This window comes from Prionailurus bengalensis, chromosome C1, assembly GCF_016509475.1.
Source record: "Prionailurus bengalensis isolate Pbe53 chromosome C1, Fcat_Pben_1.1_paternal_pri, whole genome shotgun sequence".
Lineage (NCBI taxonomy): Eukaryota > Metazoa > Chordata > Mammalia > Carnivora > Felidae > Prionailurus > Prionailurus bengalensis.
In genome coordinates this window covers 35,070,440-35,097,409 of record NC_057345.1, presented here as the reverse complement: position 1 = coordinate 35,097,409, position 26,970 = coordinate 35,070,440, and the positions used below count along the sequence as shown (strand labels likewise).

The 26,970-nt window shown below is 47.2% G+C and overlaps 1 protein-coding gene and 1 long non-coding RNA gene across 4 annotated transcripts in view; both read right to left on the bottom strand.

Annotated features, from left to right (window-relative positions):
* The window catches only part of RNF220 (ring finger protein 220), a 224,984-nt gene that overhangs the window by 65,682 nt on the left and 132,332 nt on the right, over positions 1-26,970 (bottom strand). The window lies entirely within an intron of this gene.
* On the bottom strand, positions 12,459-18,246 carry LOC122480407. The gene is made up of 2 exons (XR_006296572.1): positions 17,343-18,246; positions 12,459-13,747 (listed from the first exon to the last, which is right to left on the bottom strand). It is a non-coding gene; the product is annotated as an uncharacterized LOC122480407 (long non-coding RNA).

Below are 26,970 nucleotides of genomic sequence, written 5' to 3'. Positions count from 1 at the left end.
GAGCTAGGCCAAAGCAAGGATTCCTTGGCTAGCACCCTGGGGAGTCCTTTTGCTCTCCAAGGAGGGTCCCTGTGGGCTCCACCTGTCCAGCTGGCCCTACTGCAGGGGACAGGCAGCTGGGACCCGTCCTGCAGGCGTAGAGGCTGAAACAGGCTAATGAATCCTGATGGGAGAAGTGACCTTTTCCAAATGCCACATGTCATTGGATTTTATATCACACAAGGACAATGTGCCATGGGTATTAAAATCGTTTTTCCAATAGTTATATATGTGTGTGAGTGTGGTGCAGAGTCGGTATGACGAGAGGAAAATCCTAATGAAGATGTCATCAAATGAGCCTTTCCTCCTCAGCCCTAGATAGGCAGTCCTTTAGGACACTCCCTCTCTCGGCCAGGGTTTGGCCCCAGACCTTAGCTCTTGAACACAGATAAACTTTTCTGTCACAAAGTTTCCCTGGCTCAGACCCTGGCTCTAGACCTGGCCTTGGTTCCACTTCCTGGTCTAGGAAGTTCTACCCAGTATCAGAGGAAAAGCAAGACCTGGAGGAGGCAGCCATCCAGAAGTTGATGTCCTGTAGACACAGGCCCTAGGCATACTGGTATCTTCCCCTTTGTCTCCTCCCCTTGGACTCTGCTTCTTCCCCTTGGAAGAAGCCAGAGGACACTTCGGGAAGGAAGGACACATAACCAGAGAGAGCAGGCCAGGTGGCAAGTGTGATGCTCAGAGGCCTCCAGAGCTCTGAAGGCCAGGAGAGGCTGGACTTGGAGCCAAGAACCCCAGACTCTTCTGTTTAAATCCTCATAGTTCCCATGGTCTAGCTTATCTCTACAATATTCCTGACAGGTGGTCTGCCTAAACACCTCCAAGGCCAGGAGACTCCAGATATCCCCAGGAAGCATTTCTGCTCTGGAGAGCTTTGGCTGTTTAGAAAGTTCACACACAGCTTGAACTAAAATCTGTTTCCCTGAAAGTTCCACCTACTGGTCTGTGTTTAACCCCTTGGCCTCAGACAGAAGAGGTTTGATCTCTGTTTTACACAATAGCCTTTTGGGAATCTGAAAACACTAACAATGTTCCCTGGAGTCTTCTTTTCTCCAGGCTGAGCATTTCTAGTCCATTTGATGATTCCCAGTGTGACCCAACTTCACGTATAATGACCCATAGGCACTCCAGTTCTGTTCCACTGAGGACATTATGCCCATTTTCTATTGTCCTCATGGGCAAAGGGAATCTGTGTGATAAAGGGGAAAAGGGCAAGCATCCCGAGTCGGAGCCCAAGGTTCAAAATCCTATTAAATCGTTATTTAATAGTGACATGAATTTGGATAAGGTACTTCACCTTTTTGAGATTCAGTTTCTTTATCATAACACTAGATGAAGCAACAACTTCCTCATTGGAACAGCTTCTTCAGGATGTGGTCCAAGGATAGGCCAGGACCTCAGTGGAGACCTGCTCAGTCAGAGGAGATCAGCAGAGGTTGTAGGATGAAGGGCAGAAAAAGTATACACTGTCCATAAATAGCTCCTCGTCCCAGATGAGTGCCCAGAACTAAGTGCCCCAAATCCTAGTAAAAAGCTTCAAGCATGCAGTCTACCTCCATTTTTGCCCTTCATGCTCTGACAAACAAGCCCACATGTAAGAAGCTGCTTGTCTCAGTGAGGGAGCCACCCCCTTCTTTTTTTTTTTTTTTTTATGTTTATTTTTTGAGAGAGAGAGGGAGACAGAGTGTGAGTGGGGGAGGGAGAGAGACACAGAATCTGAAGCAGGCTCCAGGCTCTGAGCTGTCAGCACAGAGCCCGACATGGGGCTCGGACTCAGGGACTGTGAGATCATGACCTGAGCCGAGGTTGGACCCTTAACTGACTGAGCCACCCAGGTGCCCCAAGAGCCATCCCCTTCTTAGGCTCCACAGCATCAGAACTCAAGTATCTCGGCTCAGAGTGGGGCTCCCCAAGTCTAGACAGATAAGACCCAGCCTTGCACTGCCTGTGTGGCAACTAGTGCTGATTCCCAGAGAGTCTCCGTATCTTTGGCTTGCTCAGACTCTTCTGTTACCTGGGTTTGAATCTTGGTCTAACGGCTCACTAATTGTGTGACCTTGGCCAAGTTACTTAACCCTCTGTACCTGTTTCTTCATCTGAAATATGCAGATAATTTACCTACTTCAGAGTTGTTGCAAGTATTATGTGATGTTATAATGTAAAACAGAACAAAGAAAGTTGAGCACACTGTGAGCACTCAATAAATATTGGCTATTATTATTATCCCACTCCTAGGACAGTTGTGAAGGTCATGGGTGCTAAATAATAGAAACATATCATTCTTGGCAAACAATCAAGCTCTGTGTCCTGTGGGGGTGATTCGAATTATCAGCTGCCTATTTTCCTGCATCAGGCATAGGCCTCCAGGTTGGTCTGATCAGTGCGAAGTGGAGCATAACTGTCCCCTCAATTGGTATGGGATCCAAATGATACCAGATACTTAGGGGTAAGGTATAGCACTTGCTGGATTCTTCTGAATTTACTATCAGAGATTCCCCAGAGCTTCTCTAGCTTTGCCTCCCTTCCCTCTGCATGTACTCAAAATCAAATATTTATCCTGGTTGCACTTCATCTGGCTGGAAGTCGCTACCCATTATTCGAGCCAATCAAGATCACTTGATACACTGATTCAGTCATTTTTCCTCCTAGAGTTGTGTCTTGTGCAGGTCTCATCAATATGGTTTTAGGTCTTTTGTGCAATTCCATAGTTCAGAGCCAGAAGAGAGAAAACATCCCCTCTGCCTGGCAGCCAGCTGTCTCAAGTCCTTCTAGTTTACCTGGTAAATTCATTCTTGCCCTTTGGGACCTAACTCCAGTATCAACCTTCCTTAAGAACCCTGGACTAATATTTAGCTTAAAAAATATTTGTCAGAATACTTTATACTCACTAAGAAGGCTACAACCAAAGAGGCTATACCAAGTGTTGGTGAGAATGCAGAGGGACTAGAGCCCTCATTATTTGCTGGTGGGAATGTAAAATGGTGCAGTTGCTTTGAAAGACAGTTTGGCAGTTTCTAAAAAATATTAAATATGGAGTTACCATAAGAAAGAGCAATTCCACTCTGAGGTATATACACAAGAGAATAGAAGACATCCTTCCACACAAAAACATTTATGTGGATGTTCATAGCAGCATTATTCATCAGAGCCAAAAAGTGGAAACAATCCAAATGCCTTCAACTGATGAACCGGTAAATAAAATGTGTTAGATCCATACAACGGAATATAATTTGGTCATAAAAAGGAAGGAAGTACTGACACATGCTACAGCATGGATAAACTGAAAACATGCTAAATGAAAGAAGCCAGTCACAAAAAAAAGCCTATATATTATTAAAGAATTCCATTGATACTAATAGGCAAATTTATAGAGACAGTAGTTTAGTGGTTGCTTAGGGTTGGGGTGGGGGAGGACGTAGATTGCCTACTAATGGAGTTTCTTTTAGGAGGGACAAAGTGTTCTAAAATTAGACTCTGGTGACAGTTGCACAGCCCTGTGAATACACTTAAAAAAACCCAATTAAATTAAACTTTACACTTTAAATTATACGGTATGTGAATTATAACTGAATAATGCTGTTTTTAAAAAATTTATCAGGCATCTACTACATGCTAAGTATTGGTAGCGTAGAACTAGAGGGCTGGGAGAAAGATTGGGGAAGGATGGTAAAGAAACATTCCCTGGAGCAAATAATTCTTGAGCTTAGTCTTCATGGATGAGTAGAAATTAGGCAAAGAAGTAGAGGCAAATAGTGTGCTCAGCAGAAAAATATTAGAGCAGAAAGCATGAACTCTGTAGTCAGACTGTCCAGATTTGAATCCTAAATCTACCATGTACTGGCTATGTGACTTTGGTAAGTTACTGAGCCTCTCTGTGCCTCAATTTCTTCATCTACAAAATGGGGAGAGTTATAGCATAGTATTCATAGTACAGTGCTTTAGAGTAGAGAGTAATACAGTGTAATATGGTCATGGTGATAATGAAATGAGTTAACATATCAAGTGCTTAGCACTGAAACAGATATGGAATTAGGTCTCAATAAACATTAGCTATGTTGGCTACTGGGTATAGCATGGTTTGGTGTTAAAGGAGAAGGCATAGAAAGAAGGGAGATGAGAAGGGAAAGGGAGAAATCAGATCACAGGGGGACTTGGATGCAGGCAGAGAAGCTTGGTTTGAAACAAAAGGGAGCCAGTCTCTGGAAGAGAGAAGGGGAGAAGAAAGGGTTTGAGTGGAGTTGAAGGGAGAGGCTCAAAGTTGCCCTCAACTTTGGGGGCAGGTAGCCCTGTTTTCTAGGTAAAATAGGAAGCGAGAGTGGTAGAAGGATAGAAGAGAGTCAATACTGACACACAGGTGATGCAGAGGTGTGTCATTTTGTTTACCAGCTCTCAGCCATGGGTGTAGAGATAGACTGTAGAAATGATCTAGAGTCAGGGTTTTGCTAAGTAGTGTCCTAAGACAGGTGCACAGGACTTGAGGAGTATTGGTGAGAAAAGAGGGCAGGGGTTGAGTCAGAGTAAAGAAATAATGAGCAGGGTGTGCTGATACACTGGGAGAAAATGTTAGAATTGGGTATGGGACGTCTTGATGAGGTCAAAGGGGAGATATTCAACTGTAATTTATTTGATTATTCACTCCCTTATGCAGACAACACTTATTGGGAACCAACCATAGGCCAAGGATACAGGGGTGGAACCTGGTGGATGCTGTCTTTGCCCCTCCAGTGGGAGGAGGGTAGGAAGTGAAGTGAGTCTGGGTGTGAGAGACAGGGAATTATAGGTGGCTGTAGTGGACATTTTCAGAGGTAATGCAGTTTTATCCGTTGACTTAACATTCAAATAGCTTCCCACTGTACTTAGAGTATACCCAAACTTCTTGCCACAGGCTACAAGGCTCTACATATCCTGGCCCTTTCCTGCCTCTCTGACTTCTTCTTGTATCCCCCCTAATACATTCTAGCTACTCTGGCCTCCTTATCAGGTCCTTGATTACTCCCACTTCTTTCCTTTCTTGGGACGCTTCTTTGCATGTCTGACTCCATTTCATCCACCGGTTCTGAGCTTAAATGTGCAGGAATCCTTTCCCTGACCATTCTATATAGAGGAGTCCCTCCCACTATGACTCCCCATCTTAGCATGCTGTTTATTTCCTTCATGTATTGATCACTCTAATTACTTGGTATTTTTTCATTGTTTGTTTCCTACCTCAAAAACCAAAGCTTTCTGATAACAACAGGGTTTTGTACAGTACTCTATCTGTAGTGTTGAGAACACAGAGTAGGCACTTAATAAACACATGTTGAATGAATGACATGGAATCAGGGATGGACAAATAAAGTGGTGGTAAAAACCACTGAAGCTGAGGTGGCCAAGCCCCAAGAACTGGGGGGGGGGGGGGTGGCTGGGTAGTTCACCATTTCATGGGTCCTGAGATCCCCTAAGATGAGGGAAGGAAGTGGGGGAGAGAAGACTGATACAGGTATACATGTAGGGAACAACAAAGAAGCCAGTAGATGACAAAGGTAGCAAAGGTAAGTGGTCTGATGAAATGTCAAGAGCTTGAAGGGGATTTTCTCTTTGCATGGGGGGTAGAGTAGAGACAGCCTGGAAATGGCACAGAAGAGGAGCATGAAGCTGGAATCTGGGAGAGTGGGTGGCCTCTGCTGACAAGAGCTGTAGACCCATAGATGAGGCCTTTGCAGAGAGCTGCATTTTAGGCAGGGTGGAAAGTAGAGGGAATATTCAGAAGTGTGGGTTGTGTAGAATTTATTGGTGGCTTCAGGTGGCAGGGAAAAGATGGAAGGAGGGGTGGCAGTGGGTAAGGAGAGGGGTGTATAGTAATTTGTCATGAAAACACTGGGGAGAAGACTGTAGGGGCTTGTACTTGGGCAGTGACTGGGGATGGCTGGGATGTGACACCTGATAGGAAGGACAGTTCTAGGGTTCCAAATGGAACCTTGGCATCAAGATCACTGCAAGGTTAGGGTGATCTTGCTTTGCAGAGCCAGAGTGGGGGTGTCCAAGACAATGTGGTTGAAGCTGTCTTGACTGGTTGGATCCCTGCTTTATGCTCCTGCAGCACCTTGGACACACCCCCATGGATGCTAGGAAACTTGGCAAATGCCCAATTCCTTACCCTCCCATCAGCTCCTGGAGCCTGCCTTCACTGGTTTGCAGTCTCCATCTTTAGCCCCTTTCCTGAAAATGAGCCCAGAGTAGAGAAGGCAGAGTGAGATGAGGTGAGGGAGAAGAGAGGAGATGTGGTGAGGAAGATTACTCAGACTTTAGGTCGGCCCAGCCCAGCCGAGCCTCACAGTCAGCACAGCCACTGTCCGGCTGAAATAACAAGTCAGAGACTGAAAAACTGGCCAGCCCTCTTTGTTTACTCAGCTTTTTCCCCACCTTTTTCTTTGGACAATGCCCTGCTGGGCTGGGGCTGTCCTGCTGGGTTGTTGCTGGGGCTCCCCCGCCAAGATGGAGCCCAGCTGCTCAGCTGTTTACAAGGCGAATCCGGTTTACACTGGGGCCCATCCTGTCCTGGCTGGGCTGGGAGCTCAAGTCAGAGCCCAGCCAGTGGCCTCTCCTAGCCCAGACCCTCTCAGTCTCTTTCTCAGGCCAGGGAGCAATAGGTCTGGGGGATCCTACATGCCCAATGGCCAGGGAGGGCACTGACCTCAAGACGGAGTAAGAATGGAGTAAGACTTGGCCTCACAGCCAAATTTCTGCCCCTTAGGAATCCCAGAGAAGGAAGACCTGGAATCCCATGGCCTCTGTCTCTGTTCTTTCAGGTGGTGAACTTGTGACAACAAAGATGGCAGCCCCCTTCCCCCCACCCCCATTCTTCCTGGTAGCTAAGGTCTGGGAACTAATCTCTGCCTTATCTGCCACCTCCCTCAAGGCTCCTCTGAGGATCAAAGGAAATTATGTGTATGCCAAGACTTAAAAAGCACTTGTTACTATGATGAAATGATCTATGGTAATTCATTGAAATGAAACAGATGATCTCCAGTCCTAGATTGGCAGCTGTTCAAGGTAGGGCCTTTATCCTCATCAACTTGGTAGCCCCAGGGCCCATTGTGGAGCATGACACACAGTGGGGGCACAATTATTTCATTTATTAAACAAATATTTCTCAAGAAACTCTCAGACTAGTGGGAGAGACAGGTAATAAAAACATAGCGTGAGCAATGATAGGGCAGGAATGAGCACAGGATCCGAGCAAGCACACAGGACACATCTTTCCCAGCCTGGAGGTCAGGGAAGGCTTCTCTGAGGTAACGCCATCTAAGATACAGTGGACAAATATGCTTATTAAATGAAGAAAGAATGAACGTGCAGAAGCCCTAATGCTAGTGCAGGGGCAGGGTGACTTGGGTGATCTCTCTTTACCCCTTTGTCCTCCCAAAATAGTACTGAAAGGACCTGGTTTGAGGCTCTTAGGCCCTGAGGCCAGAGAACTGTCTGGATCTGGCTTGCCTAAGTAAATTTATTAAAGAATCACGTGAAGCCTTGGCAAGCTTTTGTCCCTGTTATCCAATCTTCTTCAACTGGAGCAGGAAGAGGAAAGTGATGGTGTACCTGTGGGCTGCAGGAAGCACAGGATAGCTATATGTTCTCCTGGATTTAGTGCATCAACCTTCTCAACAGCAAGTATTTAAAGCTTGATCTTTAAATATGATCTGACAGACAAGTAGGAGTTAGCTAAGTGGAAGAAGGTAGGGAAGAGACAGTTCTAAACTAGAACTAGTGGGGAGAGCCCAAGAAACGGCCTGCAGGTGGGCCAGCAAGATCTAGCTGAGGAGATCCAAGAAATACAGTATGGCCAGAGGGAGACTAACTCTGGGGGAACACTGAGGGATGATTCCTGAGAGGTAAGCAAGGGCTGGCTGATGAAGGGCCTAGTAAGCCCAGATCTTTGTCCTGAATGGGAATACATTTCCATGGAATCAACTGCCATCTACATTCTGTTGATTTAAATTTGTATCTTTACCCTGGAGCTCTCCTGGGACTATCAGATTCTCATATCCAGCTGTCAGTGGATGTAAACGCCTGAAAATCAAACTATCCAATAGAAACTCCTCCTGGTCTCCTTCCAAACTTATTCTTTTTAAAAAAAATTTTTAATGTTTATTTAATTTTGAGAGACAGAGAGACACAGAGCATGAACAGGAGAGGGGTAGACACAGAATCCGAAGTAGGCTCCAGGCTCTGAGCTGTCAGCACAGAGCCCGACGTGGGGCTCAAACTCACAAACTCCGAGATCATGACCTGAGCCAAAGTCAGTTGCCTAACCAACTGAGCCACCCAGGCGCCCCCCAAACTTATTCTTAATCCTAGCTCAGGCCTCTGCCCTGGTTCAGGTCTGCTTTCCATGATGCCTGTCTTTAACTTCCTTTCATAGATTCTGGCCTCCTCTCTTCTTTCTGGCCTGGTGTCCCATGGACTGATAGGTCAGTACCCACCCCATGGTTTTCCTGATTCCGTCATCTCCCTTTTTTGTATGCAGCATTCCACATGCAGGCCCTACACAAATCTGACCATGCAACTCCCCTCCTTCAAAGTCTTCAATGGATCCCCATGCCCTCAGGGTAAACAAGATGAAAGTTCAAACTCCTTAGCACCTAACTCACAGACTTCTAGTGAAGGATAAATGAGATAATGCACGTAAAGCATTTGGCACACCACCTGGGACATTTGGGGAATTCAATTAATAGCTATTATTACTAACATAATAATTTAATAATACATCATGTTGTAATCATATTCTAAGCTCCCTCCAACCTACATTCTGCTGCCCATCTTCCTCTTCATTCTCCTTTTGTGCCATTCTCCTCCACGCATTCTTCCATGTGCTCTGAGAGAACTCCTCTTTCAAGCCTTTATGTCCTCATCCATTTCATCCAAACTCATTTCATCCTGGAAGACCCTAGGCTTGTTTATTGTTTACTTGATCAACTCCCCATCATCCTTCCTCATGAGCATCTATCCACAAGTAGAGCAGCAGAGCAAAATTCTACAGACACACATTTCTCTTAGCAATAGTTACGTGGTATTGTAGAGAGAAGGGGTGACAATGACCCAAATCCTTAGTGGCAGTAGCTGATGGTAGAGATCAAAAAGCTACCCTGAGGCAGTGAGTCACAGACACCCAGAGAGCTGAGAAGTGGCTGAGCCAGAGAAAATGAGCCCCACAGAATGGCTGGCCTTTCTGCTGTGAAGGCTGGCTGGTCAGGAGGAGTAGAAGAACCAGTAAATAGGATGCTGCAAGGTACTGGGGAGAGACTCAATCTGTCGTTTAGTTAGCAAATATTATTGGGCACCCACTTTGTGCAGAAGATTTGGCTATGAAAGGGGGCTCATTGTTTAGTAAGGAATCAGACAAGTAAACAGAAATTACAGTACAATGTAATAAGTATCATAATAGCAGTGGGGGGGGGTGCCACTGAGACATGGATTTAAAAAAGAGTCCCTTAATGAATTTCAGGGTGACAATTACATGTAATGAATATTCATGAGCACCTGCTCTGTGTCAGGCACTGTGCTGGGTGCTGAGGACACAGAAGACACAGAGATGAATGAGATGATCTCTGCCACCTAGTGGGAGGAGACAACCAAGCTAAAAAAATGCCACAAAGGCAGTCAAATGTCACATGTCTCCAGACTGCCTCCTCTTCCATTTAATGTGATAGGACTCATTATCATTTAATTCCTCAAGCTAGAAGTCTGGACATTATCTCTGACTCCAAGATTTATGTTTTAGATAAAACATAAAACATCTTGTAGAGGATGGATTAGAGGGAAAGGAAACTGAAGGCAGGGAGACTGGCTGAAGGCTGATGCAGTAATTCAGGGGAGAGGTAATGTCGCTGGCCTAGATTAGGCAAGGAGCCTTAGAGATTGGGAGAGGTGGCTAGAGCTGAGAGATATTTAAGAGTAGGATTAACAGAATTTGAATTGATGATTCAATGGGAGACTGAATGGATATACCAGTGAGAAAGAAGGAGGAGTCCAAAATGATCCCAGGGCTGGGTGCCTGGCTGGCTCAGTTGGTAGAGTATGTGACTCTTGAGCTCTGGGTTGTGAGTTCAAGCCCCATGTTGGGTGTAGAGATTACTTAAAAAGAAAATCTTTTTAAAAAATGATCCCAGGTTTCTGGATTGGACATCTAAGATTGTGGTGTCATTTAATGAGATGGGAATGAAAAGAGGGAGAAAAATGATATGTATTGTACTTTAGGTATCTTCATGGAGAGATGTCCAGTGGATGACTGGAAAGTGATTTGGGAGCTCAGAAGGTTGACCCAGATTGAAGTTGAGATGTGGAAGCCACTGGCATACTGGAGTAGCATTTACATGCAAGTGGATTAGATCACCCAGACAGGCTGTGTGCAGAGAAAAACAGAACAAAATTTCATTCATTCATTCATTCATTCACTCATTCATTCAATAAATTTAGTGAGCACTTACCATGTTCCAGGTACTGTTCCAGGTGCTGGAAATACACCAGTGAACATGGAACTTACCTTCTACTGGTGGAAGCAGACAACGGACAACTACAAATACAATAGGAAGTCAGAAAGGGATAGTTGCAATGAAGAAAAATAAAGCAGGCTACAGAGGTGCAGACTGATGGTAGGCGGTGAGGGAAAGGCTCTCTGAAGAAGTGACATTTGAGCAAATGTCTGAATGAAGTGAGCAAGAGACTCATGGAAATCTGTGGGAAGAGTGTTTCAGTCAGAGGAAACAAGGTCAAAGGCCCTGATGCAAGATATAGTTGGTGTATTAAGGAGCAGCAGGGCTGATGTGGCTGGAGTGCAGAGAGCATGTGGGAGAGCAGCAGGAAATGAGGGTGGAAAGAAGCCAGGGGCCAGACCGTGGGGTCCTGTAGGCCAGGATGAGGACACTGGATTTTCTTCTATGTGTGACAGGAAGGCCTGGAAAACTTTGCAGCAGGGAGTAATATAATCTGACTTACGTCGTAAAGGATTACTGTGGCTGCTAGGGTTGAGGACAGATTGTTGGAAGACAAGAAAGGAAGCAGGAGACTATTGCACTAGTAGAGTGAGAAATGGTGCCCTGCATTACCATATAAGCAATGAAGATGGTGAGAAGTAGTCTGAACACATTCCCATTGGCTGATACATTGGATAAAGTAAGAAGAGGTGCCAAGAATCATAGTAGAATTTGAAAGGAGACTTCAGATTTAGTTTCTGCTCTGCTCTAACTCTGTGGTCTCAGGTATATACTTCACTATCCTATACTTCACTTTCCTATACTTTTCCATCCTATACTTCACTTTCATTAGTCCAACAAATATGTATGGAGTGCCTATGGTATGTAGCCCCTGTTCTAGGTGCTGGGCCTAACAGCTTAAATTCCAGTAGGAAAGAAAATAAGCAATTTAGGAAGTAATAAACATTACCAAATAATCAGTCAGCGTATGTCAGAGAAAGTGACAAGGAAAGGGGAGATGTGTAAGAAAAGCCTCTGTGTAGGTGACATTGGACCTGAGTCATGAGTGGGAACTGCACCCCTCGCTGGGTCTGCCTCCCAGCTTTGCTGGGTGTTCACTAGGACAATGAATGGAAAAGCACGCTGACGAAAGCAGTTAAAAATGATTGTCTTAACTTGGCTCAGGTCTCCACCCAAAATATACACCCATCATTTCTGTTTAGACCTGAAAAAACAAACAAACCCACAACTCCTTCCTGTGTGCTGGGATGGTGCTTAGGGGCACCACCTTCTCCAGCACCCGTCTCTAGGATTCACAAGATTCACAGGATTATTCCAAAGATGCCAGATCTTCCAGGAGCTCTAGGTATCTAGAACCACCACCAAGTGCCATCCCACAAATCATCATCATGGGGCTGAGCTCCCCTTGGGGTCCAGGACAGAAAGCAGAAGGCATCTAAGTAAATGACTTTTGAAGGAATGGTCTAGAAAGGAATGCCCCTTTCATCTCCTTTTCTTCTCTCATCTCCCCATGGCCTCCCTTCTCCCTTTCTCTTGCTGTCTCTCAGCAGCCCCCCACACCTTCCCATAGGGTCCTGGCCAGCTGCTGCCCCTGGAGGTAGTGCAAAGATCCTGGGCTCTGCCCGGGTGAGGTCTAGGCTAGCCAGCCTAACTCAGCAGGCTTCGCCCACAGCCCCACCCTGACAGGCGGTGCCTCTGGCAGCAAAGTCATGGCCCTGACTCCTCTGTCTCCACGTTTAAGAACATCTCTAACTGCTCCTTGGATAGCTCAATTAGTAAAGTGAATATATTATATAAAGTCTAAAAGATTAAACTATCATCGTCAGCCCATAATTTCATGAAGAAGTCAGGGGACCGTATCCCTCTTATTAACTCTATAACAAATGTGATGAAAATGTTCAAATAGAATGTTAATGCAATGTTACGTGTAATTTTCCCAGGCGATTTTCTGCTGAAATATTTCTTTATTAATAGTAATTGAGGGTATAAATTATGAATGAGGCGATTTTCTCCTTTCAGTAGGAAAGACGTACTAATGGCAATAATTCTTTATAATAATTTTTGGGGAGAGTGTGGCGGGGAGAGAGGCTAGTCTAAAAACAGACAAAAGCCCCCTTCCCAAGTCTCCCTGGGGGGACAACACCTTTGCCACAGCCACCTCTCTTTAGCTCCACGTGCCCCAGACCGCCTGCAAGTGAAGTCTTTGTTCTTCATTAATTTTCCAAAAACCTCAAGGTCTGTTTGGAGGGCAGGAAGGAAGTTTTGCTTCTGGTCCTCAAATGGACCAAGTTCTGAAGACAAACTTTTCTGCCTAGAAACCGTTCTGATGACAAGACCGAAGCCAGACTCCTCTGCTGAGCTTCCAGGTCCAATCAGCCTGGACCCAAACCATTTTTGTAGCACCCTAGAATATTCAAGAAGGAATGGCCCTCAGAAGTCTTTCTATCTAATTCACCCATCCCTGTTTATCAATGAAAGGGAAAAAAGGGTAGAGAGTGGGGATGGGTTATTCTACGCTACACAGTGAGTTTTCAGGAAAGCAGGGGCTCAGCCCAAGGGACCTTCCACATGCCTCTGCATGTGGACAGCCTCCAAGCCTCTCCTGTCTTCAGCTTCATGCTTGTGGGGCCCCAGCCTGGGCATCCTCCTCATCTGTCAAGACCCAGCTCAAATGTGGAGCACCTACAATGAGTAGGTGGTCTCATGTGCTTTGGTCTTAGTCATGTGGCCTTGACTTCTGTTTAGGATTGTCATGGGTCTGGACAGAGCTCCAGGAAGGCAAGGGCTGTAGAGAAACACTTCCAAGTTCTGCAGAGTGGTTAGACCAGTGCATTTCCTCAAGATCTCTCTCCATTCAGGGATATCCCACTATACATTTTCCCATTCATTCATTAAACATCTACCATGTGCCAGGCACGGTGCCAGGTACCAGGGTTACAAAGATGAATTTATCCAACAAGAATTAAGATAAATTTGGTGTCCTCAAGATCACAAGTGGGAAAGATAGTAACAGGTACACAAACACCTATGTGAGATAACACATGCTTATTTCATAGCAAGTGTTTAATTATTATTGAATGTTTGAGGAACTGCCAGGCAGCCAGTGTGGCTGGAGTAGAGTGAGGGGAGGAGAGGTAGATCCTGCAGGACCTTGTGACCACAGTAAGGATTTCATCCTGAGCGAGAAGAACAGTCACTGGAGGATTCTCAGCAAAGGAGTGGCACAGTGTTACCTGTTAAAAAGAGCACCCTAATGGATCACTAGTTGGATGTGGAGGTTGAGGGTGAGGAGGGAATCTAGGATGATTTGGAATTTTGGCTACAGTGACTCAGTGCCTGTTCACTGTGGTGTCATTCACTGAGTTAGAGACACTGAAGGGGGAGCCAACTAGGGGACAGAAGATAAGCTCAATTTTGGACAAGCTGAATCTGAGGAGTATGAGGGTCAAACAAGTGGGCATGTCCAGGGGCCTAGGTGGAATCTGGAGTGACAGGGTGAGGTTGGGCTCCATAGGCTGGTTTCAGTCAGTGGCCTCTGGGCTCACACAGTTCCTCGCACATTGGATTTCATCATCTGTGTTTACAAGTTTATTTCTCTCTACTAGACTTAAGCTCCTTGGGGCAAGAACTGGGACTGGTTAATTTTTCCTCCTTTGGTCACCAGCACAGGGCAGGGTATGCAGTTGCTGATGGCAAGAGTGCACTGAATGAGCAAATGAATGAATGAATGAATGAATGAAGGACGGAAGGAAGGGAGGAAGGAAGGGAGGGAGGGGAGGCAATGCTTATGCTCTGTGAGGCATGACCTGTGGTCTTGGGGGCACCATAGAATCTTTCTGGATTGCTCTAAACCCCCACCCCCATCTCCACCCAAGAAAGGGCAGGCTCTCTCCCAGTGTCCTGAAAGATCACGTGAGAAATGCTATTGATGACCTTAACAATTGCCATGATGTTGGGCATGCCTGATGTCATTCATAGGGCTCAGTCTGTCACTGCTATGAGTGCTTGGCCCTTCCTTGGAGCAGGAGAAAAGGTCCCCTTCAGGTTCCAAACTCTGGCTGGGGGCTATATGGTCAACTTGTGTTGACTCAACTGCCCCAGGATCCCACCCAGCTGGAAATCTCATCATATGCCCTTCCCTTCACCTTCTTGCTATGTCTAAATCCCCAGTGACTGGACAGAAATGGGGCCACTATAATGGGAAAACCTTGTTTTGTTCAAAATAATATTTTTCTAAGCCTTCTGTTTGGACTCTTCCTGGTTCCATAACCAGAGTCCATAGCAGGAACATCCAACCTCGTGCACCCTGATAAAGAACACAAACCCATTCCCAAGAACCCAGATTTCAAGAGAGAACCCTGATAAATGCTCTATGGACATATTCCAGGATAATTCCCCACCAGTTCTTCCCTGCCCTTTACCATCTCTGGTTTTTCCTCTTTAGACATAAAAACCTTAGGAATATTCTAGTAGTCCTTGGCAGGGGCAAGGGCTGAGGCCTATATAACTGGGATGGCTTAGCTCTCTCCTCCGAAAACAGTGAGGATAAGGTGGGAAACAGAGCTATGTTAGTGATGTTCTCTGACTGACATAGTGACCTCTTGACCAGAGGCTACCAGGGTGACCTCCAAGGGCACCTCTATGTCTCCCCAAGCAGGGCCCTGGGGCCAGGAGGCCAGCAGAGTTCCAGAGGTCTTTTCTCCTCCCCCAGGGAAATCTGTCCATTAGTAGTTGCCCTCCAAATTAGGGTAATGTATGTGCTCCTGCACAGACCCCCTACAGTATAACAGTCAGCCCTGAGGCTTCTCCAGCTCTGTTTCAGATCCATACCACTTGTCCAGAGAGACCCCTTCCTCTATTCAATACCGGGTCACTTCTAGACAAGGAAAGCTCAAGACTAGCTCAAAGCAGGCTTAATGGGGGAGGGGGAGACCGATCTGCAATCAGAGTGTTAAGTCCCCAACTCTAAAGCCTATCTTCTGGTCCCTTCCATGCCCTACAGGCCAGAGTCTGGGAAACAAGCAGGTTTAGCTAGAGAGGGGTTAGGACTTGATCCACACCCCACCCCCCAACACTTAGTCTTGGCTCCCCTGGGCACCCTCCTCCCATTTTGGCCCACTTCCTTGTTGGACCAACAGCTCGATCTTGATCTCTTGAACAGGAAGGTTGACTCCAGAGGGGCCTTCTCTGAAAGCCAATGCTAATCGGGTTAGGGGCCAGGCCAGGGCGCTGCACTCCCTCTGTAGGACCAAGTGCAAGTGAAAAAACGCCAATTACCAGATGACAAAAAGGGTCCCTGCCCCTGGGAAGGGCAAGCTGGGGGGAGGGACGGGAGGGGCACAGTAACTGAACACCTTGCCGGAAATAGCTCCCATCAGTCCACTTAGGGAGCCATCAGCCCCGGCAGATTTATGGGCAGCGTGTGCCCCTCTGATAGATCGGACTATTTAAAGGCAGCCGAAGCCTCCATTTATATCAATGTAGAGCAGAGAGGGAGGGTGAGAGGCTGTGGCGGGGGAGTGAGGAGCAGCATTGGGGGCAAACCCCGAGGTGGCATAGTGGCTTCAGAGAAGAGGTAAGGCTGCTGGCCGTGAGGACTGGATAGGAGTCTCCAGATCAAGTCCCAGTGGTGCCCAGGGAGGGCCTGGAATGAGGGCTTCAAAGGCTTCCCAGCAGCGTCTCTGCCCCAGCTCCAACTCAGACTCTTTGCCAGCCCCGCCAGCTGAATCGGGTAGCACAGACTGATGCAGAAGTGGAACTCCTGATTGGATTTCTAGCAGTGCCCCCACCCTCCCAGCTGCGGGGCATGCTTGCCCTCCATGCAACCTCCCCCTTGCCTGGGCTAAGAGAGAAGGAATTGGGTTAGGCTGGGGGCATTAGCTGCTGAGGAATGGCCTGCTGCCTCCTGCCTGTTTGTCCCCAGCCTGCACTTCCTGGGGGCAGATTAAGCTGCGCCCATCGCTCTCCCCGGCTCTGCCTGGGCCTTCCTCCCCTAACTCCATTACTCCCAGGCTGAGGTGCTTACCCGACCCATGGTGGTCCCACTGATAATTCACCTCTCAGGAAACTCTGCCTTTCTGACCTCTCATCACCTCCTCCCCCATTCCTGCTCCCACCCCACCTCCCACCTCCTCCCCAGGCTTCCAGATCTGTACCCAACTGGCCTTATTCTCCTGGCTCAGTAACAAACTGCTATCATTCACCAACATATTACTAGGAACAGAACCAACAGCTATCAGTTTGTTAGTTACTGATTCATTAATTCGTTCACTCATCCACTGTGCTGACTGAACACTCTACTGAGGGCCCTAGGCTGGGTACTGGGGATACTGAGCTAATTCAGGTACATTCCCTGTCCTGGAGGAACTTAAGATTGAAGGGCAGGTAAGCAAGGGAGCAGCACAACCAGACTTGTCCCTACAGGGTGAAGAATGGATGAATGGGGATGGGAGCAGAGATGGGAAAGCAGCATGGTGGTTCTCAACCCTGGCTGTACAATAGAATTAACTGGGGAGCTTAAAAATGATGATGCTCAGGGGCGCCTGGGTGGCTCAGTTGGTTAAGCGTCCGAGTTCATCTCAGGTCGTGATCTCGCGGTCTGTGGGTTTGAGCCCCGCATCGGGCTCTGTGCTGACAGCTCAGAGCCTGGAGCCTGTTTCAGATTCTGTGTCTCCCTCTCTCTGACCATCCCCCGTTCATGCTCTGTCTCTCTCTGTCTCAAAAATAAATAAAGGTTAAAAAAAAATGATGATGCTCAAGCCACACAGAGATCAATTAAATATGAATCTCCAGGGAGAGATCCAGGCATAAGATTTAAAAAAGCCCTACCCCATCAGGAGATTCCAATGTCCTGGAGCCAAGGTTGAAAACCAGTGAATTAGATGTCTAGTGCAATAGTCCAGGCAGGAAAAGATAGTGATCCACACAAGGGTAGCAATAATGTAGATGGAAGGGACAGGAAATTTGAGAACTGTTTCTCTTGCAGCTGTTTCTAACTGGTCACACTATCTGGTCTCCCATTTAACCAATACTCCCACCATTCGTCTCATATGACCTCAATCATGACTTCACAGAAGAAACTGAGGCCATCAGGTAAAACTCTGCAGGACTGGAAGTCCTTACAGGCAGGCAGCAGTTCTGAATTCACAGGGGTCAGTGGAGCTCTCACAGGATAGACACCTAATAGATGCTGAACTGAACTGACTAGTGGGCACCTAGAAGTGTAGGTCCCCAGCTGAGGAGACAGATGTGAGGAGAAAACACAGACTGGGGGGACACTAGCCCTGGGGAAGACCAAGGGGCTTGTGGAAGAAAAGAAGTGCAGAAAAGAGACAGAAGGATAACCAGAGAGGCAGAGAAAGGTGTTGTGGAGGAAGGAATAAACCAAGTAGCCAGCTTTCCCTGCGATGCTGTCCTGGGTGTCCAGCCATTATCACTGAATTTGGACTTCACAGCCTTTTGAAGGAGGTGCTCTGTCTCTATTTTACAGATGGAGATCCAGGGTCCGAGAGTGTAACTCAGCTCAGGTGTTGTGAGGGGACCCAAATTTAGGAGCTAAGATGTGAAACCAGGTCTGTCCAATCTAAGGCATCTTTGCACTATGGCATACTATAGGACACACAAGGGTCACAGAGCCCAGTGACAGGGAATTTCAAGGATGAGGAAGGAGCCAACAGTATCAAATGCAGCAGCCTCCCCTCTTCCTGTTTACCTGGCCCCAGTTCCCTGAATGGCCTTGGAACAGGTACCATCAGGGCTGGGAGGAAAGCAAGGCACCCCTCAAGTCCTCAGCTTTTTTGGATAGAACCCCTTTGTCCACAATCAACTGTGCCACTTCAGCCGCCTCCCACAGCAGGCGGCCGACAGGCAGATTGGTTGGGGGTGGGGGCTGTGCCTGAGCTTCAGCTCAGCCCAGTTAGAGCATGCTCAGCTTGGAGGGGCCCAGCCTGGCCTTACCCCTGTGTCCCTAGGACGGTGTTGGGAGAGAAGGGGCTGCCTCCCTCCTCCCCAGTTCACAAAACCCTTCTAATTTGGTAAGGCCCTGGCCCATTGTCCCCTTCTTGGTGAAATATCCTGAAGCTATTCCCCATGGCCCTGGCCTCACGAAGTGCTCTCTTCTCTGGATTCCCACCATAGCTCTTTACTCAGGCCTGTGAGAACTTGATCATGGTATATTTCAGTTACCTGGTAGGTGTCTGTTATTCTCAGCCCCACTCAGGTCATCAGCAGCCCAAGGGCAAGGGGGGAGTATGATTCTTGACTGGATCCCCGACATCCTTCTGTGGTGGTGTTGGATAAATACACATTGATGGAATGAATCAAGAAACTCTAGGACAAGGCTGGAAGGAGACATGTGGGGTGGAGGAGGGGAAGGTAGGAGAAATGAGGCCCTTTTTGATTCATAACGGCCCAAGCAGTGCACATGGCCCCAGGCTTTCTAGCAACAGTTTCCAGTCCTTAGGAAGAAACTTTGGGGGGCATATAGGGAGCTTGTGCCTGCCTTTTAGGGTTTCCTTGAGCTGAGCATGTTCCAGTTCCCTCCAGACACCCACTTAGCCCCTGTGGTTGTCTGGGACCTGCTGAGTCTGAGGCAGAGATTGAAACAGTGGCAGCAACGACATGGCCGGGAGAGGCTGAAGGCGCTCCTATATCTTTGCTCAGGAAATGGCCTCATAAAAGTGACAGGGAGACGCACCTATGGATGCTTGTTAAAGTTTTATTACTAATCACCTCCAAAGTCAGCGAGGCAGAGGGGGGGTTGGAGCTGGGAAATGGAGTCATCAGGGCCTGGGAGCAGGTGTCAGCTGCCTCAGCATCAGAGGCAGAGATGGCCTGGTGGGCTGAGGTGGACCCAGCTCCCTGCAGCATCCTGGACTCCTCACCCTGCTCTGGGTCCACCTGGATGGGGCACTACCCCAGCGTTCTCCCACCTTGTGAAACGGAAACTGCCTCATTCATTCCCGTATCTAGTAGGTCACTATGCTGAGTTCAAACCTCCTCTGAAGCTACAGACCCATCCCTGCTCCTCCCTCCCAGTGCCACTGCTCTGGTCAGATGCATCATCTCTTACTTGGTCCATCTAGATGGCCTCCCAAAGGCCCTGCCTTTGGTCGGCCCCTCTAGACAACCTCTCCCACTGCTCCTGGGGTGATCCTCCCTCTTCAGTGACCTCTAGTTGCCTCCAGAATGGGTTTAATTCCTTGATAGAGCATGGACATTCCTTCAAAGCTCGCACCCTTCCTTGATCTTTAACACAATTTTCCACTATTTCCCACCATGGCTGAGCAATTAGAGTCTCCCCCCAAATCCATGTACTATCTGCCAAGAAATTCCTTCTCCCCAAATGCTTGGTAAACATATGCTCTTTTTAAAGGACACAGCTCAGACATCTTCAGGAAGGCTTCCCTGACCTCTCAATGCATTCATCAATCACACTGTTTGATAATCGTGATTCTTTGTACAAGTGCTTCATAGAGTATAAACTTCTCTAGGGCAGGATTCATGTCTGATTCATTTCTCCATCCCCAGGAGTCTGGCTTGGTATCATGGTTTGCTGAGTGAAAGAATGAATGGAGAAGTGTTATGAAGTTTGCATTCTGCAGAGCCACTCGCTACACAAGGGTAGGGGCAGTGGCACAAGGGTAGGGGCAAGGCAGTGACGCCAGATCCCTGGGCTGAGCGAGAGATGGTGTGTCTGACCAGGGCAGTGGCACTGGGAAGGAGGGGCAGGGATGGATCAGATGGCTTCAGAGGAGGTTTGAACACAGCTTGCTGACTTGCTAGGTACAGGAGTTGAATAGGACTTCAATTATTAATTGAATAAGTCAATGAGGATTAAATGAGATAATGTGTGTGAAAACACTCAGACTCTAAAGATACTGTTTTCATTGTTCTGTTCCCACACATATCCTGCCAGTGTCCTTTTTCTTATCTATTTGGTTACCACCACCTCTGTTCTCCGGGACCCAAACTGATGAAGGCAAGAAAGGAATCTGAAGATGCTGGAAAATCTTGAGGCTATTTTTCCTGTTTAGAAACTGCACCTGCTCCTCTAGTCACATCATGGTTCTTCCCTCTTCCGGTATCTGAGAGGTGAGAGAAGGGTGCAGAATTTTCACTCACTCAATTGGCCCTCAACTCACCTTATATGGAAGATGCCCTTCTCTGGCCCTGGGCTCTGTGCTAGTGCTGGGGACGTAGAACCATCGGACAAGTTCTTGCTCACCACAGGTTCTCACCATGTCTCAGGAGGTGATACAGTTAGCAAGTGGCTACAGCCTTTTTAAAGGCCGCCCCACTCCGGAGCCCTGAGCTCTGCTGGTAGTATCTGGGTGGGCACTAAAGAGGACAGAAGCCAGGGAGTGTGGAGGGTCCTAAATGAACTATGACTCGGCCTGGTCCGAGGGGGCCCAGCAAGCCTCAGCTCCCACCCCAGGAACAGCCCTTCCTGGAGGGAGCTCAGGGCTGATGGAGCAGTAGGTGGGGAAGGGGGGGGCTCTGCCAGAGAGGACGCGCCCTCAGAGGAGGCAGTATGGGGCCACTTCACCACACTTCTCTGTATAGGCCCATTCTCCCTCACAAAGCACAGGTCACCCTCTTGCCTCCCAAGCAGACAAGTGAACAGGGTCAGGGGTCTTTGGAAATTATCTGCCCAGGGCAAAGGGAACGGCATTTGATGCAGAGAAGCGAGCATCCTCAAAAGTGGGCCAAGATGCCTTGACGCCCTAGAGCCAAGTCCCTCCATCCACCACCCTGGATTGAGAGCAGTTTCAGTGGGCACAGCTCTCCCCAACTTTGCTCTGCTTTCCATGAGTCAGAGCTGTGGCCCCTCTGCCTCCCAGGCACCACCCACCCACTCCAGCCCCAACTCCTTTTCCTTCTGGGCTAGACGGAGGTCTCCCCTGAGGTGCCCCCTGCCTCACCTACATGAGCTTGGTCTGATCCTGTGGTGCTGCCTGCCCCCCCTTCCTCCTTTTCATCTCTATATATCTGTCTAATGAACATTTCAATAAGCCGAGCACAGCTTTTTCCACTTAATAAGCAGAGTGCTGACTTCATTGCGGCTTTGCTCTTCACTTATCTGTTCAGGGCCTTAAATCACTCCTAGGAAAAAGCTTAGCAAAGGGAAACCTGGTATCCTGGCTATTGGCTGCTCCTGTCAGCACCCTTCCCTGCTGGGGCTGAGGGGATGCCCTACTTTCACAGAAAAGCATGAAAATGCAAATAAACTCATGGTAGCCAAGAGACAGGAAGGCTAAGGCCAGAGGCCAGGGGTGTCAGAGCCACCACCTTTGAAGGAAGTTCTAGAGGCAAGTGGATATGGCACAGCACAGCCAGCCTGGGGTATCCTGCTCCAAACTGGGGATGAGGTGGGGTTTCAAACCAGTGAAGCTCTGTAAGGGAGACATTCTGAGAAAGGTATGTTTAATGAACATCTACTATATGCTAGGAACTATGCTAGGTGCTAAGGACAGAATGGGGAACAAAATTATCATAGGCCCTGCCCTCATGGACTTGCTTTCCAGCAGGAAACAAAAACATTCAACAAATAATTTCCTAAATAAGGTCCGTGAGGGACAATGACAGGTGTTATGGTAATAAACAATGGGGACTGGGGAAAGCTTCCCTTAGGAAATGAGGTTTAAGCTAAGGTCTGAAAAAGACTGGTTGAGACAGGTGACAGGTAACTCAGGAGAGACCGGAATAGCCCAATAACTGCTCACTTTCACCAGTTACCTGTTGTGTAATTGTTATGTGTTGAGACCACATAATGTAGTGGCAAAGGACACAGACTTTGGAGTAAGACACACCTATATATGAATTCTAGCTGTGAATTTACTAGTTGTGTGATTTTGGGGAAGTTAGTTAACCTTTCTATGCTGTCGTGTCTTCATCTGTAAAATGGGGTTAAAGCACCCACCTTGCAGGACTCTTGTAAAAGGTTAAACTTGATCCTCATTGTAAAGAATGTATACAGTACCTGGATGTAGGACATGCTCAATAAGCAGTAGATGCTACTACTAATAGTATTATCATATGCATCTATTTTCCCCCCTTAGTCTACCATGAGGTCCTTGAAAGCTTAGACAAAGTCTTACAGGTTTTGTGTCTGATTAGACAGAACGGGAAGAGATAGCTATTTCACATGGTGCAAGGACTCTCCCAGAAAAGAGCACCAGGCATCCAGCCAAAGAAAGGCATGACCCTTGGAGTATATGTGCATATATGGTGGGGGATGGGCCATGGGATGCTGTGTTCCAGGATCCTTCTGGATCTAGTTGGCAGGAAGACTTCAGGGCAAAAGGGCACAGACTCAATTAAATGTGAGCAAGTGCAAGGCAGCGCCTTTTGTGATAAACACATCAAAATTCCCTCTCCAGTGTTCAACTCTGCATGGTCAGCCACAGTTCTGGCAAAGGACCTGGAAATCCTTCTTCATTTAGACAGTTCCCCGAGGCTGTTGGCTAAAAGACTAAGAGAGCCGTGAATAAGATATTAAAGAAGAAGGAGAACATACTTCTCGAGGTGTCCAGCTGGAGCAGTCCTATCTGCAGGGCTCTGCTGTGTCAATCTGTCCTGTCCTAGAGAAGATCCAGGAGGTGCGAAACTTCCTTACTAGGAAAGGTTAAATGACTTACTCTCAAGTCTGCAAAGCTGAAGGCTGCTGGGGGATGTACAGGAAATCACAAACAGTGTAGAGAAGGTGATTAAAGACTTACTCATGAAATCCTGAAACCCTAGGCAAGTGGGTTTGCTTTGGAAGCTTGAGCACATTTGAGTTGAACAAAGGTGATTGCTATTTAACACAGTGGCCAGTAAACTTAAATTCATTAGCCCAAGTGGTGGGTCTAGCGGAAAACATAAATGAATCAAAAAGTATTTGGACAAATTTATGAAAGACAGTCATATATGCCTCTTTAATCAGGGTTTGTTCAGTGAATGAACCAATGAATATGAATGATCCTGGTTTTCAAGGTATTTCAATTCAATACAATAAATATTCATGGAGTACCTACTATGACAAAGCATTGTGCAGGATGTAAACCTGAACAGTTTCTATCTAGAAGCTTACACTTTTATAAGAGGATTAGAAAGAACAGTGTCAACACAGGGAGAACGCAGTGAGTGCTGTAAGAAAAATGCATGAGACCATGGGTACTCACAGAAGGGAGAAATTCTGTAAGGTTTAGAAAAGGGATCAAAAAAGATTTTATGGAGAAGGTGATAAGGAAATAAAGGTATCCCAGAACAAGGAAATGACACGTTCCAAGATTTGGAGGTGAAAAAATAAAAGAATATGTTTAAGTACTGATAATAAGCATAGTAAGAAGGGGTGGGGAGGAGGGAAATAGGGAGTGAGAGAGATACTTAGAACAGAATAGTGTCAGTCCAATAGCAAAGGAAAGTCTGTGCTGCCCTATAGGGAGTAAAAAAGCAGAGTCAGAATTCCCAAGGCAAGATCTTCCAGATCCTATGACAATCAGGCCCTGAGATGGAAAGGAGCAGACAGAGATTAGGGTAGTTCTTAAATTTAAGACTCAAAATAACCGGTAGATTTCAGAGCTAAGCAGAAAGAAGCTCCTTCAGCTCAGCCCCCAGAGAGATGCAGAATGAGGTCCCATGGTTCCCCATTAACACAGAGATTGTCTTTGCCATTTCTGGCCTCCTGGGGTTCTTAGTGAGCAAGAACATTGAGCCCAGTTGCATTGTGAGCTCCCTGCGTACTCCCTCCCTGTCCAGCAACATTTGTACAGAGGGGAACTTTGATTAAAAATGAACATTAGGAGCATCCAGGAAGAGATAAGAGAGGAAAGGAGATATCCTAAATAGGTCCACCAGTGTGTGTGTGTGTGGGGGGGGGTGGGTTGCAATAAAAAGAAGGTAGGTTTACCAGAGGACAGTGGCCAAATCTTAGGACACAGAAGGGAGTCATTTGTTCACTCAGGCTGTTATTAACTAGCAATTTATGGGGCATGTTTTATGTGCCAGGCACTGTGCTAGATCCAAGGAAATACAGTACCTGTCTTTAAGAAGCTAAAAGTCTGGTATGGAAGAAAAACATATGGACAGATCATTAGAAAATGGTGTGGTTAGAAAAGTAAGTTCTGGGTAGGTACAAAGGGGGGAATGGTCAGCAACATTAAGGAAGGCTTTAAGGAAGATATGTCACTTGAGCTGCATCTTGGAACATGAGTAGGAGTTCAACAGGTGGATGAAGGGATAGAGCTCATTCATGGGAGAGGGAAGGGTATGTGTAGTCAAGGAGGTAAAAATAAATTGGTATTTGCAAAGGAAGTACTTCAATATGGCTGGAATTTAGGGTATGCATGGAGGCGCCATAAGGGCTGAGACTGGGGAGATGGGTGGGGTCAGCTCATAAAGGGCTTTAAATGCTGTACTAACGAGTCTGGACTTGATCCTGTAGGCAAAAAGGAGCCATTGAGGGAGTTAAGGAAGAGGTGAGGCATGATTGGATTTCCAGTATAGAAATATCACTCTCAGGTGCCTGGGTGGCTCAGGTCATGATCTCATAGTTTGTGAGTTCCAGACCCGCTTTGGGCTGCGTTGGGTTCTGTGTTGGTAGCTCAGAGCCTGGAGCCTGCTTCAGATGCTGTGTCTCCCTCTCTCTTTGCCCCTCCCCTGCTGATGCTGCTGTCTCTCAAAAAATGAATAAATGTTAAAAAAAAAAAAAAAAGAGGGGCGCCTGGGTGGCGCAGTCGGTTAAGCGTCCAACTTCAGCCAGGTCACGATCTTGCGGTCCGTGAGTTCGAGCCCCGCGTTGGGCTCTGGGCTGATGGCTCAGAGCCTGGAGCCTGTTTCCGATTCTGTGTCTCCCTCTCTCTCTGCCCCTCCCCCGTTCATGCTCTGTCTCTCTCTGTCCCAAAAATAAATAAATGTTGAAAAAAAAAATTAAAAAAAAAAAAAAAAGAAATATCACTCTTGAAACAGTGTGGAGAAATTAAAGAATCAGACTTATTGGCAGGGAGACTGCGAAGGAGCTATGGCAAAAATCCAGGAGAAAGGATGAGAGGTCTCAGCTAGAACAATGGAACAGGGAAACAGTGGGAATAAAGAGGAAGAGAGCAAACAGAGTGAAGAGGTGAGTGGGGAAGGTGAGCCGGGAAGGCCATTACCTTCTACCTGCTTGCTGTGAAATTCCAGCCAGGACCTAGACTGGTTCTCCACCTGGCTGCATGCAAGGACCTGCTCCGTTATGGAGCATTGGGTGGCCTGGCCCCACAGGTTTGCCTCAGATGATTTCTGGGCAAAAGATAGATCTTTTTGCCATTCCATTCTCCTGTCATTTGATTCTGGGCCCCTGATCAATGCCCCACTCCTATCCCAGCCTGTTTCCTGTTCTTGAATCTAACATCAAAGCTCTTCCTTCTGCACACTGAAGAAGCTATTAGGATGGTTCTTGGCTCTACAGGACAGACAGCTTTGTTGAGCATGGATAGACCAGGGAGTGTAATCTTGAGACACATGTCAGGGTTCCTACTCTGCTTAGCTTGGGGCCCGATACTGTACTCAGGGAGTGAATCAGCAGAGGAGTAGGGCAAGGGAGAAGGACACTCCCTATGCAGTGATAAGAGGTTTTCACTTTTTGGCCTGTCTCTTCTCAGTGCCCACCAGGCTGTCAGCTCCCTACATTCTAGGCTTTGCCTCTTCAGAGACTCTTGCTCTTTGTTCTGGTAAGCCTGAGTGGACAAGGAGATCCAGCCTTCCTCATCTCCATCCTGCCTCCATTTTAGGAGTAGGGGCTGGCAGAATCTGTTTGCCCCTCCAGTTCTACGTACCACCCTTCTCCATCCTATCCTATGCCCAGGAAGCTGACCACAATGGACTGCCTCAAACAAGCTCCCTTGCCTTCAGGATTCTTACTGGGTTTGACACATAGAGGACGTTAGTGAACAGGAGGAGAGAGGCAGTTGGGATAATATTATCCTGGCTCCTTCTTCCTCTACTGAAGGTCACAGCTCCTAAGCACAGCCACAGTTGTAGCCACAGCTCTGTCTGGGATTTGGCACATGCTCCCTCAGGCCAAGGAGTGGTAACAGCTCCCCTGCTGCACTTCACCTTCTCTTTGCAAATAGTCCCTTCCTCAGATGTTCCTCAGTTACGCCATTTGTGGATCTCTGTTTTCCCCTAGAATTCTAATACTGCAGGCATCCTCAGATGTATCACACTAGCTAGACATATTCGTTCTAACAAGTTCTTTTCAGTTCCATCCTACTTTGTCTACCATGGACTTTTTGGGATTGTATTAGTAAATGCCACTCCTTTCTGGGCTGATGGGAAAACTGTAGAGAAACCAAACAAATTTTATTCCATGCTCTTGGCCTGGGCAGCTTCTCATATAACTTTACTTAGAGGTTCATTCCTATAGCTTTGCAGAGTACAATGGCTAAAAAGAAGCTGGGGCACCTGGGTGGCTCAGTTGGTTGAGCATCCAACT